The sequence below is a fragment of the Vombatus ursinus genome, unplaced genomic scaffold (assembly GCF_900497805.2).
Source record: "Vombatus ursinus unplaced genomic scaffold, bare-nosed wombat genome assembly UNPS02014942.1, whole genome shotgun sequence".
Classification (NCBI taxonomy): Eukaryota; Metazoa; Chordata; class Mammalia; order Diprotodontia; family Vombatidae; genus Vombatus; species Vombatus ursinus.
The window spans coordinates 12,172,041-12,187,982 of NW_020954720.1; the positions used below are offsets into that span (position 1 = coordinate 12,172,041).

At 33.5% G+C, this 15,942-nt stretch overlaps 1 pseudogene; it reads right to left on the minus strand.

Annotated features, from left to right (window-relative positions):
* Nucleotides 1-7,376: 7,376 nt before the first annotated feature.
* On the minus strand, nt 7,377-7,976 carry LOC114029939 (annotated as a pseudogene).
* Between the last annotated feature and the right edge of the window lie 7,966 nt (nt 7,977-15,942).

Sequence of the window (15,942 nt, forward strand, 5' to 3'; positions counted from 1 at the left end):
GAAATTCCATATCATTAAGCTGAGGTAATTATCACTTGGTCCTGGTATTGTTCTGTTAGGTGGAATATCTCAGTGAATAGATTTTTTCTACCTCAAGTGTTTGCTTTTTTTTTTTAATGAAATTAGTGTATAATGTATGAAAAGGAGCACTAGTTTGAGAAGCAGGTAACCTGGTTTCTAGCACGGATGTTTTACAACCTCAGTGTGTATAACATGGACAATTCTTTTAAATTCTGTGTCCAGGGTAGATGATTGCTAATCTTGCAGCTTAAAAAAATCTGTGATTATTTTTACTTTTATAAACATATTCTCCATAGACAATTTACAAAGAGGAGAGACCATTTTAAGATAAGAAAAAAAATAAAACATTTTCCTAAGCATTTTAATAGCTCCTAAAATCCATTGTTTGCATTAAAAAATTAATTGAGGGTTGTTAATCTGTACTTACTCTTTGTATCTGAAACAGTGGTAGCTATGTATATTCTGGCATTGATCTATATATCTCATCTACAAAGAATCAGAGGTTGTATGGGTAGCTGGTTAGTTATAAAATTTTTTAGACAGAGATAGACACACACACAGAAAGAGAGAGAGACAAAGACAGAGACAGACAGAAAGACAGTCACAGAGACAGAACCAGAGACTAAGAGGCAGAGATAGATAGAGACAGACGCAGAGACAGAGAAACAGAGAAAGACAGAGCGAGACAGAGAAGGAGTGAGACAGAGCAGAGAGAGACAGACACAGAGACATAGAGACAGACAGAGACAAAGAGACAGACAGTGATAGAGACAAACTGACTGTCAGAAAAAAGAGATATAAACTGGATATATGACTAAGTGTGAAGTACTCTTACTTCTACCTTATGTCATCACTCAGTCTACTTCTGTTGAAATTAGAAAGATGGCTTACTTTTCCCTTCCATTCTATTTCTTAGAAAAAAAAAAACTTTTTAAAAAGAGGGCATTTTTTCCCTTTTTAAACCTTAAAATTTTTAAATGTCAAACAAAATAGGTGTTTTTAAAAGGCACATTGACAAAAAATTCCCTCCAAACTGTGATTTAATAGTTCACAATATGTAATCCTTGCCTGTGAAAATAAATAAGGCAATTTAAATAAAAAGTCATGGAAAGATCTGTCCTTTCATTCCAGTGTTTAAAAAAAAAATCCTGGTAGACTAGAAGCTATTTTAGTTAGAGAATAGAGCAATTAAAATTATGAGAGTTTTAGAAAATGAAACCTATGGCAAAATGTCAAAGTAATTAGGGTTAAACCTGGAGAAGAGACTGGGGAGATGCATTTTAAAATATTTTTAAAATATGTGAAAGATACTTTATAGTTAATGTTATCCTTTCTACTAAAGACTGAATAAAGGAGGAACGATAATTTTGTTTTGTTTTGGTCTGGAACCATGATTTTTAAAATGTAATTTCATGACTCATAGTGTGATTTTATGACTCCCAGGGACTCCTAGTCCCATTTATCTCTACTCATGTCTCTCTCTGTCTCTGTCTCTTTCTGTTTCTCTCTCTCTACTGCATCCCTTTTTTTTCATTAGTCTAAGTAGACTGTTGCATTGGCCTCCTAATTGGTCTTCTTACCTTCCAGCTAGCTACCAAAATTATTTTCCTATAGTATATATCCTACCATGTCACTCCTCTACTTAATAAACTCCAATGGGTTCCTATTGCCTCAAGGATAAAATATAAATTCACCAATCTTTTCAAAAGCTCTTCATATCTTAGTCCCAACCTATCTTTCCAGCTTCATTATACAAGGACTATCATATACAAACATTTTCTCTCTCTTCCTTACATATGACACTCCATCTTTTGTTTTACTTCAGGATGCATTTTATTAAGCATCACCTTCTTTAGTAAACCTTTCTTTATTACTTTCACTGACCCTTCGTCTATCCCTAACTACCTTGTATTTACTTGTACATATTCTCTCGGTATTAATTTTGGATATATTTGTACATGTTGTCTTTCCCAACAGAATGTCAGCTTCCTGATGGTAGGGGTTGTTTTACTTTGTTGTATTGGCATCCTTAGTGCCTTGTACAGTGTCTGATATTCACTAAAGAGTTTTTTAATGGATGATTATTTGATTGGAAAATCTCACTATTGATGTATTTTGGCAGTGCTTCTGTAACTTATTTTAGACAGTTGCCTGGGTCCATGACAGGTTGATTGAATCACCCATACAGTAATACATGTCAGAGGCAGTATTTGAACCCAAGTTTTTAATGACAGCAATGTCAGAGCTTTATCTACTACATCAGAGTGCTGCTCCAGTGATAGTAATAATAAGTAACACCAATCAAAATAATGATAATAATAATAAATGAGATAACATTGTATAGGGGATAAAGAGCTGATATTAGATTCAGGAAGATCAAGGTACAAATATTGCCTCTCACAATACTTGTTGTATGGCCCTGGACAAGTCATTTCATTTCTCAAGCATTTACTATATCTCAGACACTGTAATAGATATTAACAAGTGAAACAATCCCTACTCTCAAGGAAATTATATTCTATTGGGAAGAAAAATATAGAATAGATAGATATTTACAGAATAAATATAAAGGGGCCAAATATAAATTAATTATAGTTTCTTTAATGGTTAAATACAAGATAATTAATGAGAAAGTTCTATAGCAATTGGGAATGGCAAAGAAGCTTCTTGTATCAGGATCAACACTCTAAAACCCTAAGTCATAGATGAATTGTTTGATCTGTACTTGATTGGTTTGGGCAGATTATTCACAGGAAGTTCCCAAATACTAATGATTAATAATAATAATAAATAGCATCTCATATTTATATGATACAATCTGATTTGCAAAGCGCATTACATATGTCTTCTTAGTTACTTCTCAAACAACCTTGTAAAGCAGATATTATTATATTCCTTATTTTAAAGATAATGAAACAGCCTGAAAGAGGTACAGTTGATGTGTCAAGGTCACACAAGTAGTATGTATGTAAGATAGGATTTGAACTCAGATCTTCTTGATTGTAAGTTAATTATTCAATCTACTATCAGATCTTCTCCACTCTGCCACTTGTTACCTTGGGCAAGACATTTCTCCTTTCTGGGCCTGAGTTTCCTAATCTACAAACAAGTTTTGATGAGATGGCTGCTAAGGTCCCATCCTTCTCTAACTCCATTATCCCATGATGTGAACAACCTATTCTATTTAAACTAGTCCCACAGATTTAATTATGTTGTTAGCACTGAGATTTTTTTTTTTTTTACTTTTCACCCAGAGTGATGGTGATCAAAAGGTTTTTTAATTGCTCTGTAGGAAATCTAACTCATCGGTAGGAAACTTTAAACACTCAATGAGTTGGTCTTCTTTAAGAATCTATGTTTCACAGTAAATGGTCTTTCAAATCTGTATTGATAATGCATATCATTCCTAAAATTCTCCATTGATTTCAATAGAGTCAAAAAGATTTCAAACAGCTTATACTGGCAAATGGCACAGCCTCATGTGTTAGCAAAATCTTGATCATGTTCATTTTAATTTATTTTTAAACTTAGTTTTCTTAAAGAATTGCCAATCTGAAGTCAGACAACATTGAATCTTTCCAAAACAATCCTCATTATTTACATGTAAATTTACATATTTGATTTGAAAATTATTTCTCAAGTTGGAAAAATATAATTTGACATTCCATTTTACTCTATGTAAAAGACCAAATATTGAGAAACAAAATTCTTATTATGAATAATTAATGCTGGAAAGTATAGGTGTGTCTAATCATACCTATTTTTTATATAGAACAAGTGAGAATATGGACTGAACTTATGATTTCATTGACATAAGGAGCTATCAGGTGAAGAAACTCCTTCTACCAATGCAAGTCAGAAATTTTTCCACAATTTTTAATCCTAGAGTTTTTTTTTTTTTCACATGACTATTATGGAAGTATTTTTTGTGTTTACACATGTATAACCTATATCAAATTACCTACCTTCTCAATGAGGGTGGGTGGGAAGGAGGAAGGGAGAGAATTTGGAACTCAAAGTTTTAAAAATAAATATTAAAAATTGTTTTTACATGTAACTGGGGGAAAATAAAATACTAAATAAAACAAAAAGATAAAAATAAAAAAATAAAAAAAAATTAATCCTAGAGAGTTGCCTAGAACACTGGAAAGTTGACTTACCCAACATTAAACATCAGTAGGAAGCAGAAGTAGGAGGTGAATGATGGCTTACCTGGCTTCAAGCTTGTTGGTATCCAATAAATATCATAAATCTTAGAAATTCTCATGGTAAACAAGAAGTTGGTTGGTTGCTATTTTGCAGGTGGGAGGCCTTCTGGAAGTATAAACAAGTTGGAGCCCCCACTAAGGTGTTACTCTGATACTTCATTACTATATAGAGAATACTCTGCTTTCTCAAAGATTATCTTAATTGAGTACAACCTCTAGGAGGTCTGTGAGAACAGAGTTTCCAAAGTTTTGAGAATATATGTAGCAATGGACCTCATATGTCTGTCCACTGAGAACCAAGCTAGTGAAATTGAGAAAAGTTCACCATCATGTAGAATGAGAACTAATTAATTTTTCAGCCAGAGAGAGCCAAAAACACCCTTTGAGAAATAAGGGATTGCAATCTCTACCGATGGAGGAAGTACTCATGTGAACAATGTCCAAGAGCCTTGAAGTATTGATTATTGTGGAGGATTAGATGGTATTTTGATTTTCCTGTCATGAGATTCTTTATAGGTTAGTAATTAGTTTTAATACCAAGTTAATTTCATTTTTCAATTGTTAATTATTTCAAACTATCTTTATGAAAAACACTCAGGTCAAGGAAATTAATTATCTTAATTACTTTATAAGTTTTATCTGCTTCATTGATTTTGCTTTTCTATTGATTAAATCTTCCTAGTTTTTTTTCCTGAGCTCACTGATTTTCTATTTTACTTTGTTGTCTAGTGGAAAAGAACTCTTTTCAATCATATTATTTTAAATTGCCTAGAAAGAGTTTTACCTTTGGGTTATCAGTCTGGTAGTCTAACAGAGGGACCTTATTTTATTTATTGTTATCATGTGGGTTAGGTGCAGGGTTTGGTTGGGCGGTCATCAGGTTCATTTAAATTCCTTTACTTTTTATGTGGCAACCCCCACCCACATTCAATCAGTTGCCAAGGATTTTCGATTCCACCTCTTAAGCATCTCTGATATATTAGTTTCTCTTGAATCACATACTATCACCTTGTTCCAGGACCTCATCACCTTTTACCTTGATATTTCTCTTTCTCCAATCCATCCTCCACCGAACTACCAAACTGATATTCCTAAGAATGTCTTTCCTCTTGCTCAAAAGACTTTAGTGGCTTCCTATTGCCTTTAAGATACAATATCAACTCCTCTGCTTGGCATTTAAAGACCTTCACAATCTGACTCCGAATGATCTTTCCAAGTTGATTATGTATTATTCCCCATCATACACTCAACGCTTATTCCAAACCACTTTACATGCTTTTCCTCTTGTACAATATAATATTTCTGATTTTTGTACTTTCATGTACTATTACCCATGTCTTAAATGTTTTCACCCAACATCTCTGTGTTGAAACCTCAGTTTCTTTCAAAACATAGGTCAAGTACAACCTCCTACAAAAGGCTTTTGCTGGTACATCCAGTTTCTAGTTTTATTTTTTCCTTCTAGCAAAATTATTTTGTATTCATTTGGAAGAAAATATGGAAAATATAATCATATTTACCGTGAGAATTTCTAAAATTTATGGTATATATTGGATACCAACAAGCTTGAAACCAGGTAAGCCATCATTCACCTCCTAATTCTGCTTCCTACTGATGTTTAATGTTGGGTAAGTCAATTTTCCAGTGTTCTAGGCAATGCTCTAGGATTATTTTTTTTGTATATTTTAATTTTTATCTTTTTGTTTTATTTAGTATTCTATTTTTCCCCAGTTACATGTAAAAACAATTTTTAATTGTAGATTCTACTTTCTTTTCTTTTTTTTTTTAAATAACTCTCTGCAGTCTGGCTTTTGACCTCATCATTCATCTGAAACTGCTATCTCCAAAGTTACCAATGATCTCTTAATTACCAAATCTAATGGCTTTTTCTCAATCCTCATTTTTCTTGATCTCTCTACAACATCTGACACTGTCAATAGCCTTCTTCTCATTGATAATCTTTTTTTAAGATTTTCATGACACTGTTCCTATCCTTATTCTACTCCTACTTTTCTGATTGTTTCTTCTCAGTTTCCTTTATTGGGTATCCGTTCATATTATACACACTAACCATACCTGTCCCCTAAGATTCAGTCATGAGCCCTTTTCTCCCTCTTCCAGTTCCAATCCATCCACTATTCAGCTATCAAATTAATCTTTCTTAAATGCAGTTCTGACCATGTTACCTCATATTCAATAAATTCCAACGACAGAATCAAATATCTCTGTTTGGCTTTGAAGTCCTTCATAACCTGACCCCTCCTGTTTTTCCATTCTTTTTACACCTTACTTCGTCCAGAGCACTCTTTGATCCAATGACATTTACCTCCTCATTGCTCCTGAGCATTTTCATCTTTTTTCATCTCTGTCTCCTTGCTTCCCTGGTTTTCTTCAAATCCTGCTAAAATCCCACCTTTTATGAGGAGCCTTTCCTGAGCCCCCTTAATGCTAGTGCCTTCCCTCTATCATTATCTCTATCTCTATCAGCATAATTCATACAGAGTTGTTTGAATGATGTTTCCTCCATTAGCCTGTAAGCTCCTTTTGAGGAGGGATTTTTTGTTTTGTTTTGTTTGTTTATTTATTTTTTTTTTATTGCCAGTACTTAGCACAATGTCTGGTACACAATGGGTCTTTAATAAATACTACTTGACTTGGGGAGCATGTGATTGGCTCTGGCCATTTGGATCAGAGCCAGACCTGAAGCTGTAAAAGAAAGTTGGGCAGTGGTGCAGTGGATAGACCTGCCAGGCCTGCAGTCAGGAAGACTCATCTTCCTTAGTTCTTTTTTTTTTCCTTAGGAAAAGTTTAATAGAGCTACAAAACATCAGATGAGCTCAAGCCCAAAGGGGTGACTATGGCACAAACATTGTTAACACAGAGCTTGGTCACTAAGAGTGAAAGAGACCTGGTAGGCTCAGCCAGCTGGCTGCTGCCCTGAGGGAGGAAGGAATGATCTGAATGAATCAGGCCCCATGAGGAGAGGGGGTCATGCCCAGCTAGCCCACACTGTTTGGGCTCCCTCTACAAAGGCCTTCCAGTTGGAAGCTTGGGGAAGATCAAGCACATTTGTCCTGCAGACAGTAGCTAGTGAGTCAGCAGGCCCCATTGGGGGTGGGAGGGACGTCCGCGGCTGCGGAGAGCAACTCAGTTCTGCTTGGAGAAGTATTCCTTACTCCCCTGAACATTGGGCTTGATGGTGTCACTCTCCAGTTTCCAGCCAGCAGGGCACACTTCACAATGCTTGTCTGTGAACTGGAAGGCTTGGACAAGCTACAGAGTTTCATCTACAGAGCGACCCACAGGGAGGTCATTGATGGTGATCTGGTGAAGGATCCCTTCGTCATCAATGATGAAGAGACCCCTGAATGAAATTCCCTCATCTGCCTTCAAGACCCCATAATCTTGAGCAATGGTTCTTTTGGGGTCAGACATCAATGGGATATTCACGGCTCCCAGTCCACCATTCTTCTTGACTGTGTTGACCCAGGCAAGGTGACAGAAGTGTGAATCCACAGAAGCACCAATTACTTGGCAGTTGAGTTTCTTAAATTCTTCAGCTCGATCACTGAATGCAATAATCTCCATGGGGCACACAAAGGTGAAGTCCAAGGGGTAGAAGAACAACACAACAGATTTCCCTTTGTAGTTGGAAAGGCTGATGTCTTTGAACTGCTGATCTGGCATAACAGCTGTAGCTCTGAAATTGGGGGCTGGGTACCCAATCTTGACATTTCCCGCCGCCATGTTGACAGTAACAGCTAGGCTCTGCAGACAAGTTCGGAAGAAGCACGAACACGAAGCACGAGGAAGAGCTGGAAAAGGCCCTTAGTTCACTTACTAGCTATGTGACCCTGGTCAAGTCACTTACCCCTGTTTGCTTCAGTTTCCTCATCAGTAAAATGAACTAAAGAAGTAAATGGCAAACTGCTCCAATATCTTTAACAAGAAAACCCCAAATGAGTTCACAAAGAGTCAATCATGACTGAACAAATACATTTTTGATATTTTTTTTTCATTGTGTACTGAAATAACTCTAGTTATAGTAGGTATAAAGAAAATAGTACAATGGGGTTGGAAGTCATGGTCTAACAATTCAAATGTTTCAAACAGGCAAAACTATTAAATTTCCCATGAAACCTACAGAAAGCCTCAGGCACTATTTGGGAACACAGAGAGAGTAGTGGATGCTCTCTGAAGTAGTGGTTTCAATCACAGTACTAAAGAATAACTAATATGTAATTCTTTCCTTTTCATAATACATTAAAATTTAATTCTTATATTAATACCTAAACTTTTTTTAAAAATATTTGATGGGATACTAAGGATGTAAACTTTAGTATTAGTTTAATCTAATATATTCACAGTTTACTTTCTTGTACTAGGCCCAACATAGATTCCAATACCAGGGGGAAAAAATCCACATAAAGTAAAATCAATATACATTTTATAGCTGAAGAGTTGGTACTTAAAACCGATTTAATTCACACAACTTTTGTAATAAAAGAATTACAAGTTGTTTTTAACCAGTGAGTGAAATGAAAGAACATTATATAGACTCACTTCTTAATAAATGGAACTTCATTCAATAAGAATGACTTGTTTTCATAATATTCCCACCTCCTCGAAACAAACAAATAAACTCAACAGCTTCATGGATGCTTATTTTATTCTTTCCAAAATCTCTTTTGGGTCTTGTAAGTTTCCAACAAGAATTTCTCTAATAATATCAAGATGACCTTTAAAACATTAGGAATGTTGGCACACGTCTAGCCTTTTGACAAATAATATGGCTTACTATTTCTAGAAACTGGGATGAATTTGTTTGACTTTAGCAAAATTACCTTATACTTGTTATAGATAAACTTCCTTTTTTTTCTAAAGATTAGTGCTTTAGATTGAAATAGTTGAATTTTTCCTGATAAGTAATCATTTCATTTGAAATTTATACTATGGCCTTTTTATTTTCAATATAATTCTCCTAATAAGAAAATGTAATTGTTTTTTTAAAAAATTCTGTTATTTTCCCCAAATCTAGTTTAATCTAATGTTCTATTTTAATTCAATTTACTTGGTAAATTATTTTTAAAATTTAACGTAAAGTTTTATAATTTATGATGATGTTCATGTTATTTAATTATAATTTGATTGCATTCTAATCTTGAATATATATTTATTATAAATTTTGCCTCTGAATTAATACAGAAGTTCTGTCTTAACTAACTAGAATTTCAAAGACTTTGTTAAGAAAAAATATTGAGTGAGCATTCTTGCTTTGTATTTGTTTTTAGCAGAAATGATTCAAATGTTTCTCCATGATATATTATATTACAACTTGGCTTAAGGTAACTATTTTATTATATTTAGCAAAATCTCCTCATTTCTATTCTTTTTAGCATATTGGTCATAAATGAATGTTTTATTTTTTCAAATGTTTTTAATTAATTGATAAGTATAATTTGAAGGAGATTAAATATATTTCATTATCTTTATTATTTTTATATTGAAGCAGCTATTTGTAACTAATATAAACTGCTTGGTCAAGATGAATCATTTTACATATCTAATATTGTGCTATGTTAGCAAATATTATAGTTAATGTTTAATTCATATCCTTCAAAGGAAATTGGTCTATAATTTCTAAGTATTACTTTTTAAGGTTTTGAATCAAAATCATATTTTCTTCATGAAATGAATTGAATAATATTTTATATTTTTACATTTTTATACATAATAAATATAATTCAGAGGTTATTTGCTCTTTGTGAATTCAGACAGACAAGATATTTTTGTGAAAAGTAATTTTAAAAAAACTGTTCTTATTTTTACTTCTGAGATTGGATTACATGAAATTCTAATGTTATATATTTTTTTCCATTTGAGCAATTTAAATTTTTTGCCAATACTTGTCTGTAGTTAATATTATAATTATCTATAGTATTCTTAATTTCATTTGCATTTTGTAATCTCATTTTTTTTATTTAGCAGATTTTAAAAATTAAGTATGTTAATGTTTTCAATTTTGTTGGTCCTCTCACATACATTCCCCTTCCCCCCCCAAAAAAAAATCCAGCTCCAGGTTCATTAATTTATTTTTTCTTTCAACATTTATTTCCTCTCTTACTATTGATAAACTCTTCTCTCTCCTTCCTTACTTCCTTCTCCCTTGTCTTTTTTTGTTTTCCTTCTCACCTTCACTTTTCCTATTTCGTTCTTCCCCCTCCCCACATTCTTTTGGGCCATTGAAGTGTTTCTTTTCTTTTGCTTCTAGTTGTAAGCCTAATTCATTCATCTATATCTACTTTTTTATTTTTCTTATAATGTTCAATTCAGTGATAGCGATTTCCTTCTAAGATCTGCTTTGGCAATAATTCAGAGATTTTGATACATGATATTATTATTGCAATTGTCTTTTTTATAAAAATATTGTTTTCCTGATTTTAAATTTAATCCAGTATTCTGGTTTAATTTGGTTACTTAGTAAATTATTTTTAAATATAATTTTATAATTTTGTTGATGTTCACATTATTTGATTTTAATTTTATTCCAGTCTAGTCTTAAAATATATTTAGTGCATTTTTATCCCTTTACATAGATATATAGCTTCTTTATGATCTTCTATGCAAATGAGTATTACAAATGTTTCAAGTATATTTATACAAAATATGCATTTCCTACTTCTCTCATTTAATTATTTGCATCTGTTAATCCTAAATTATTTAACATAAAATTCGGATTTGTGATTTATTTACTTACTTTTAATATTTTGTTTCATTTGTTCAGTAGTTTACATACTTTTGGGTCTTCCAAGATTTCTTCTGTAGTGTTTCTAGGGGTGAGGTATAAAGAGTACAAAATTCTTTGATGGTGTTATTGTCTACAGTCATTAATTCACGCAATCAAAAAGCTTATTAAGCACTTAATAATACCAGGTACTGTGTTAATCTCAGTAGCTGCAGAAAAAGGCAAAAGTAACCCCAATGTTCAAGAAGTGTACATGGGGGCTAGGGTGGTGTTGAGGCACCTCAAATATGTAGGTACATATAATATATGTACAAAGTAAATGGAAGATAAGATGAAAGGCAAAGACACTAACAGAGGAGAGGAAGAGGACAGGACACCATGAAAGGCTTTCCTCAGAAGACTGGATTTGAGTTGAGCCTTCCAGGAAGCCATGGGAATTAAGAGGTAGAGGAAAGAAGAAAGAGTATTTTAGGCATGGAGAACAGCCAAAGGGAGGGATCTAGGTGGCTTATGGGATAGAGAGCTGGGCCTGTTGTCAGGATGACTGAGTTTAAATTTGTCCTCAGACTCTTACTAGCTGTTTGCCTATGGGCAAGTGCCTTAGTTTCCTCAACTGTGAAATGGGGATCATAATAGCACCTACTTTGCAATTTCATAGTGAGGATTAAAGAAGATACTATTTTAAAGCAATTAACACAGTGCCTGGGGCATAGTAAGCACTTATAAACATTTATTCCCTTCCATTACTTCTCTCCAGATGCAAGATGAGTCTGGACAGAGTCAAGCATAGTTGAAGTCAATTCTCAGTGTTGTTTCATGGATACATTGCACATTGCACTCATGCGGTAGGAATTTGTCACTTTTCAAACTGAATTTCTTCTTCACAAGATCCTTCCATTCCTTAAGCACTGGAGAGTTGCCAATGTCCAACTTTCCTGGAAATCCTCTTGAATTACAGGAATCAGGATTTCTTCCTCTCTTTTTTTTTATTGCCAGTTAGTTCTATATTCATATGTTTCTACAGGGGACATAGATTCTCATGGAGGTGCAGGTATTGATTCTAAGCTTGCTTCTTGAAAGTTTCTTAAAATACTTAGAGCAGTCTGAATTTGGTTCTAATCAATAAGACTTACCAGAGCTGCATGCCAGGACTGGATAAATCAGAGCCACACTATACACATTTTAGTTGCTGTCCATGACTATTTGCCTGGAATATGGATAGCTGTATATCTGCCTAAGCAACTTCAATCTCAATGGGTGTTCCCCATTAATTAAAATAATGTTCATGATTTAATTTATGTAATTAGATTTCAACAAAGTCTATGTTTTGGAACCTTAAACAAAATAAAAAATTGTCTAAACTCGACCTACTACATATTTGTCAGATCTGACTTTATCAGAGTTTAGGGAAGGAGGGAATTCTTTTCTATCAAAAATATGAGAACCCAGATAATAAAAATTAAAGGTATTTGAGTCATTTGTGAAATATGATATATTTATTATTTTAGGTATTACAAATGCTTTGCTCCATAGAGGTTATAGAAACAGGGGTGTTGTTATAGAAAACCCTTCAAATACATGCTTTCACCACCTCTGCAATTTAGTCTTAGAAAGTTGCCAAGTTAACTTAGAATTTACATGGCTTGCCCAGGGTAACATAGTTAGTTTATGTCAAAGACAAGATTCGAACTTGTGTCTTCCTGGTTTTGAGGCCAGCACTCTATCCAGCTAGGTACTATAGTGTATAGAATGCTGGCTTTGGAGTAAGGACTTAAGCTCAAATCGGGTCTCAGATACTTAATTGTTGTGCAACCCTGGGCAAATCACTTAACCCTGTCTTCCTCATCTATAAAATGAACTGGAGAAGGAAATGGTAAATCACTTTAGCATTCTTCCAAAGAAAATCCCAAATGGGGTCATGAAGAGTTGGACACAACTAATCAACTGAATAACAACAACTCTATCTACTACACTTTGTTCCCTCTTGAATTGTGCTCAATAAAGGGGAGAAAATCTTTATTTTTTTTATCCTTCACCAACCCACAACCATCTCCTTTGCCCTTCTACCTTGTTTAAAAGTGGACAAGGGGCATTTCATTTAAAATGATGTATAAAACAGAAATGTAACATCATTTCATTGGATTTATTTTCCATTTCTCACAACTTGGAATATTTTGTTTTCTTTATAATAAATTAGTTTACTAGAAGCACTTTCTATTCTTCATAGTTCTTCCTTTATTTCCCTTCTCCATTAACAACTACGTAAATCATTATCACAGAATCATAGAGTATGAAGGGACCCTAGAGGCCATCTAATCCAGTAGTGTCAAACTTAAATAGAAATGGGAGCCACTAATGAGTATATAAGCATCCCTTAGCTTACATATTGACTTAGATTTAAAATGTATTGCTATCTATGTTTTATTATATTTTAATTTATTTTATTAAGTGTTTCCCAATTATATTTTAATCTGATTCTGGCTAAATTTAGAAGCCTATGGCTACCTGTTTAATACCTCAGACATAATGCATTACATTGACGTTAGATCAACCAACATTAAATACACAATACATAATCATAGGCAGTGTAGTGGAGAAATTATAATTCACAGGCTTCTAGAAGTACTTTTTGCAGATGGTTATTTAGTTTAGAAATAATTGTTTTGAGACATTAGTAAAAGTAAAAATGTTTCTTTATATCCTTCAGGTCAAGTGGTTACATACTATGTGAGCGGTGTTCTTGAATAAATATGAATAATTACATTAGTAATATTTGCATACTTCAATGTGTGTGTAATTTCATCAATATAGCAATCTATCACGCATAAGAATAGTTTAAAGATTATCTAATCTGATCCAATCCAATAAATATTTACTAAACATCCTGCTATGTGGAAAGTACTCTAGTGGGTGCAGAGGATATGAAGACAAAACAATGGAAAATCTATGTCTTCAAGAAGCCTATTCTATCAGAGAGAATGTCAAAGGCTACACTGCCCAGTCCCCCTAAAAAGAATCCTATCCAGGTGGTCTAAATCCTTGAACTTTCTGATGGTGTCCAAACAAGGTATCTGACTTTTATATTCTTTATCAAATCAACTATTATTTTAAAAATTCTTTATTGTTAAGTAATAATTTTACCATAACTTTTACATTTTCATTGTTGTATAAAAGTACTATGCCCCAAAACAATTAGTATAAGGCAAGGGAAATGTAAAACTGGTGATGTTGATAGCTAAATATGAAGGTTACTGGACATGCTGATTCTTTGGAATGACTGAATAGGAGGAGCATTTAAGAGAACTGATCAGGGAGAGTTGTGGGAAAAAGAGTGTGGAGAACATTCATTTTTTCATGCTTTATCCAATGTTTATCTAATTTACCAATGAAAAACAGACCCAAGTTTTTCCCTTTCTATCTGTACTGTAACTTCATTCAGTCTAGAAGAAAAAAAAATAAAGTGTTATCTAGAATTTTTCCTTGGGGAGAAAGGAAGGTGATAAACATTTACAGCAATTTACATAATAATAATATTTTTAAAATAATATGTCCCTTACATCTCTTAAAATTTTGACTTCATATTGACTATTAAAGGAGAAATGCATAGTTTATAATTTTCTATTAATTTTATGATCTCTTAAAATTGCCATTGGAAAAGTTTTCCTTTCTGTGTAAACTCATTTGATCATTGGCTAAGAGCAGTAAAAGGTATAAGGATTATGTTTTAATTAGCAAAAACCAATACTTCTTTCCTTTAGACACAGTATGCCCTTCCTCAACTTACTTTCATCAAACATTATACTTATTAAAAAACATATAATTAGCTTGTTTTAATCTTATCATTTTCAGAGGCCTACTATAGTAATTAGCTTTCATTTCTCTTCTTTTTAGTTAGGAGATTGCTAAAGGATCAATGTAGTATACATCTTTTTTTTCCCTTCATCAGCACTGCCAATTACTATGACCCTCAGTGCAAATGTATTGATTTTTCTTATTAGAACATTATCACCAGTTACTCACAGCATGGTGTTATTAATTAGTAAGGAAAATAAAAATTCATTTGTGAAATATTTTCCTTTTAAGTATCCCCCTCCACTATATGCATAGCTGTATGATATCTGCTAATGGCATTCATCCTTCATATAAAGATGGCATTTTTCATCCCTACTTTTCCATTTGTTTCTACTGTCGAGATCCAGCCTAAATAATATTTTTAACCAAATTAAAATGAAAGGTATTATAGTTGAAAACTACCCTCTCCAATTATAGCCAACAAAAGTTTGCAAGTCTTTCTGAACTTCATGAAAGGAGAATTTAATTTAACTTTTGAAACATAAGTCTTTTCAGGGGCCAAGAGATCTAAAGTAAATGCTGTCTACTATCTCTTTTACAAAGGGATTCTTTGAGAGCTTAGAAATTAAGATGAGTTAAAGAAGTTTCCATGAGAGTGGTTTGACATTTTAACATTTATATCAGCAGGAATGCACGTGGCAGGAAGGCTCCATGTCACTTTTCATAAAACCACAGAAGGTTAGAGTTGGAAGAGACCTCGCATATTTTCTAGTCCAGCCCTCTTGTTTCGAAGATGAGGCCTATCTAGGGTCCTGGTCCTTTGGCAATCATTTCTTCTTCCCCAGTGCACCCTCCTTTTAGAGAATGCAACCATACATTCTTTATTATATTACCTAATCCTTTATAATCTCTTAGCATAGTTTGGCTTCTACTTTCTTCCAACCTAGAATTTTTCACATGAGTTGAGTGGTACCTTCAATTTGTCTAAGCAATACCCAGAATGTCGTGTTATGATTCTTCTTGTTGCTAATGCAGGTTTACTTTCCTAGTGTATTCAGGCTCAGTAGTATCCTCTGCCAGAGATGGTTTCAGAGGAGAAAGTGAGGCTGGTGACTTTGCACAGCCCTCCCTCACTTAAATCCAATTCACTTGCATGTCAAGTCATCAAGCAATGAC